This window comes from Triticum aestivum, chromosome 2A (assembly GCF_018294505.1).
Source record: "Triticum aestivum cultivar Chinese Spring chromosome 2A, IWGSC CS RefSeq v2.1, whole genome shotgun sequence".
Taxonomy (NCBI): Eukaryota; Viridiplantae; Streptophyta; class Magnoliopsida; order Poales; family Poaceae; genus Triticum; species Triticum aestivum.
The window spans coordinates 22,683,377-22,688,074 of NC_057797.1; the positions used below are offsets into that span (position 1 = coordinate 22,683,377).

At 51.6% G+C, this 4,698-nt stretch overlaps 1 pseudogene; it reads left to right on the forward strand.

Moving 5' to 3' along the window:
- Positions 1–928: 928 nt before the first annotated feature.
- LOC123187147 (uncharacterized acetyltransferase At3g50280-like) lies at positions 929–2,936 on the forward strand (annotated as a pseudogene).
- The last annotated feature ends 1,762 nt before the right edge of the window (positions 2,937–4,698 follow it).

Below are 4,698 nucleotides of genomic sequence, written 5' to 3' on the forward strand. Positions count from 1 at the left end.
TAAATCTAATGGTATTGATTTGTAATTGTATATGTTAATATTTCTATTTATAAATTTTGTCAAAGTTTATAAAGCTTGACTTTGACTAAAACTAATGCACGGACTAAATAAAAGCGAAGAGAGTAGTACATTGCAGTATTCTTTTCTGTCTTGTAATAACTCCGGATTAACCAATGAAAAACAAATGCACACCGAGAAAATGACCAATTTCTGGCTCAGATTCGAAACCGGCTATTCAAAACACATTCATATGTGCTCCAACCTGCAGTCAAACCTTACACACAATCTACACACAATGTTTCAAAAAACGAAAACACTAACGCTCACACGTGTGGGCGTCTGGCAACTTGCCCACACGCATGGATCCTCGTCCAACCAATTCTGCACGAATCTTGGCGCGTTCTACAGTTTATGTGTGCCATGTAGGACTAAGCTGGTGTGTGGGCATTCATCCGGTCGCCCACACGTCCTTTTTCACCACACTGGGGGCTGGTGTGTGGGCGTTTAGCAATTCGCCCACACACCAGTTTTCACGCACGCAGAGGAGGCTGGTGTGTGGGCGTTTATCACTTCGCCCACACGCCCGTCTCCTCGCCCACACCCAAAGCTGGCAGTTGCCATGTGTTTCTGTAGGGTACATAGCAACTGCCCTAGCTTTGTTTGTAACTAGATGACAACTCTCTTTTACCCAAGTTGCCATGTGTTTTTGCATGGTACATGGCAACTGCCCTAGCGTGCACGTAAGCAGATGACAACTCTTTCTCTTTACATGGCAACTGCCCTAGCGTGCTTGTGAGCACATGGCAACTCTCTCTTTTACCCGAACATATTTTTTTGCCATGCCTTTTTGTAGTTCTACATGGCAACTGCCTAGTGTTAATGGGTGGCAACTCCTAAAGTTTTGAAATCATGGCAACTGCAGTAGACTAGATCATACATGGCAACTGCAGTTGAGCAAACATGGCAACTGTAGTTGTCCGACATGGCAACCGAAGTTCAGCGACATGGCAACTACAGTTATACGAACATGGATAAGGGTCTAGACCATGGCAACTGCTGGACGCGCTGTGACTGTCACGTAGGGCGTGCGGGACCATGAGGTACGAGGCCTGACGTACAGGGCGTGTGGGCGTTATCTGTTTCGCCCACACGCACGCGTGTGAGACGGATCGGGAGGGGAAAAAGGTGTGTGGGCATTACTTGTTTTGCCCACACGTAGGTGTGTGGGCTGTTCCTCTTATACACCACACAAAATGTGTGGGTAGATCCCCTAACGCCCACACGTGTGACATTTATCGGCGTCCTTCAGAAAAACCTTACACACAATCTACAACTCCCGCAACTGAAAGAGGCCGTGTGAGGTGGCAGCACAGCTGAACCAAGATGAACCATGTTCGCATCATGTCCCGGCACATGGTCCTGCCGGAGCCAACAACTTCGCCAGCGCCGGAGCCGGAGACGACCATCGACCTGACGTCAGACGGGCATCCTCCTGCCCAAGCCTCCCACCACGGGAGGACAGGGACACCACGCCGTCGTCGAACGCCTTGCGTCGTCCTTTGCGTGCGCCCTGGGCCGGTTCTACCCCTACGCCGGCCGCCTCGCCGTTGCGCCGGGGAGCAGCGTTGGCGGGAATGGCGAGAGCATCGCCATCTCCCTCCGCTGCCGCATGGAGGGAGCCGAGTTCGTGCACGCCGTGGCGCCCGCCGTCACTGTGGACGACGTCATCACGCCACTCTATACCCCGGGGGTGGTCCGGTCCTTCTTCCCTCTCGACGGGCTCCTCGGCGTGGACGCCGCCGCGGGCTCCCACCCGCTCCTTGCCGTGCAAATCACCGAGCTCGCCGACGGTGTCTTCATCGCCATGTCTCTCAACCATGCCGTCGGCGATGGGACGGCCTTCTGGCAGATCTTCAACACCTGGTCCAAGATCAGCCGTCAGCATGATGGGCTCATCTCCTCGCCGTTACCGGTGCACCGGAGGTGGTTCTTTGACGGCTGCCCTGTCCCGATCCCTCTGCCCTTCGGCAAGTTAGAGGACATCGTCAGCTAGAATACTGATGAGATTGGGCACGCTTCGGTGGAGGAATGCTTCCTCCACTTCTCCACGGAGAGCGTAAAGAAACTCAAAGCGAAGGCCAACGCAGAGATTGGGCAGCACCACCATCTCCTCATTGCAGGCCCTCCTTGCGCACCTGTGGATCGCGGTGTGCAGAGCAAGGAGGCTGGCGCCAGACCAGCGGATAGTGTACACCCTTCTCGTCGGATTCCGGGGCCGCCTGCATGGCATACCGGTGGACTACGTGGGAAACGCTGTGGCACGAGTTGAGGCGGTGTCCACCGCGGACGAGATCCTCAAAGGGGGGCCGGGTTGGGCTGCGTCCCTACTGAATAGGATGGTGGCGTCGTCCGACTAGGCGACTGAGAGAGACAGGCACGCATCTTGGATCCAAACTCCTACCTTCGCCGGAGTGTCGGCGCGCCCCACGGCCACGGCACTGGTGGTGACGGGGGGCACGCGGTGGTTCGACGTGTACGGGAATGACTTCGGATGGGGCCGCCCGGTGGGCATGCAGACTGGTTCAGCCAACAAGACGGATGGGACGGCGACGGTGTACGAGGGCAGAGGTGGCGGAGGGAGCATGGATTTGGAGGTGTGCCTTGCCCCGGAGGTGCTCGCCAGGCTGGTCGCCGACGAGGAGTTCATTGATGGATCGCAGGGCAAAAATCTAATCTGCAGAACTCAATCTCGAGCTAAGCAAACCCTAAACTTACGAACAAGAAAGAAGATAATTTGGTGCATCAATACGAGCTGCTTTTCGTGGTCCTTTTCATTGCATTATATAGGGATACAAATCACGTCCAACACGGCACATGCCCAACACGACGTGACCCGGTACAACGCCGGTTTGCAAACCTTTCCTAATACGACCTAACCTCGTACATATACTGAACCGACTCAAACAATTCCTAACACAGCACGTCACCTAACTTGAAGCTTAATTGCTAACATTCACCCCCTTAAGCTTAAGGTGGTTCTTTCACAACTCGTAGACCGATCCTCTTCCTCATCTCCAAGAATTTGACTCTTCCCAATGGCTTCGTCAATATGTCTGCGAGTTGATCTTTAGTGCTCACATATTCAACTTCAATCTTGCCTTCTTCAACGCAATCCCGGATGTAATGATATCTTACATCAATATGTTTGCTCCGGTCATGATGCACCGGATTCTTGCACAAAGAAATAGCAGATTTGTTGTCCATGTTCAACACCACTTTCCCTGGATCTCGGTTGAGAAGATTTCCAAGAAGATACTCCAACCAGACCCCTTTACACGCTGCTGTAGTTGCTGCCATGTATTCTGCCTCACATGAAGAGAGTGCTACTACTTTTTGTTTCTGTGACAGCCAAGACACCATGCTAGTGCCAAGAAAAGATCCCATGCCGGTCGTGCTCTTTCGATCATCAACATCTCCGGCAAAATCACTGTCACTATACCCTGTCAAACGAGGTTCACCATTGTCTTTCTTTTTCTCATAGCAGCAGCCGAGCCCCATGGTCCCCTTGACATACCGTAATATTTGTTTCACGGCTGCCATGTGTTCAGTCATGGGGGATTCCATGTACCTGCTCACAATTCCAACCGAATATGCCAAATCCGGTCTTGTGTTCACAAGGTACCTTAAACTCCCAACAATGCTTCTGTACATGGTTTGATCAACTGGAGGTGACGAGCTCTGCTTGCTCAACTTGAGGCGAGCTTCCATCGGAGCTTGTGCTGGATAACAATCATCCATCCCATGTTCTTCGAGAATTTTTCTTGCATATGCTTCCTGGCAAAGTGTAGTATAACCTGGCATTTGATGTACTTCGATGCCCAGGTAATAACTCAACAAGCCAAGGTCGCTCATCTTGAACAAATCTTTCATCTGCGATTTGAACTTTTCTATCTCGAGTACTTCGGCTCCTGTGATCACCAAATCATCCACGTACACACCTACAAGCAAACTGGATTTACCTTGTCCACGCTTGTACATTGCATGCTCATGAGGGCACCTCTCAAAATTGAGTGATAACAATGTGTCATGCAGCTTAGCGTACCACGCTCTCGGCGCTTGATGCAATCCATACAATGCCTTCCGAAGCTTCAAGACCTTGTGCTCACCTCCTTTCTGAACAAAACCCGATGGTTGGCTAACATACATCTCCTCCTTCAATTCCCCATTGAGAAAAGCCGACTTGACGTCCATGTGATGTAACTGCCATCCTTCATGAGTTGCCAATGCAATCAACAGTTTCACGGATTCCGTCCTTGCAGCAGGCGCAAAAACTTCCTCGAAGTCAATACCATGCTGTTGCAGAAAGCCCTTTGCTACTAGACGTGCCTTGTGTTTCACAACGGCACCATTGGAATCTTTCTTTACTTTGTAGACCCACTTGACTCCTATAGCACGCTGCCCATCCGGAAGATTAACGAGTGACCAAGTATCATTTTCCTCGATCGAGCTCATCTCCTCTTCCATTGCCCGCTGCCAGCTTTCTTCTTCTATTGCTTCATCAAAACTTGCTGGCTCCTCCATGACGAACATGCATCTTCCCCCTCGCGTCGCCCGTTTCTCAGCTTGAGTAATCTTGCGGCGCACCGGTGTTGGGTACAAGTCCAGTACTGACTTCAGTTTCACCGGCGTTGGGGGTTG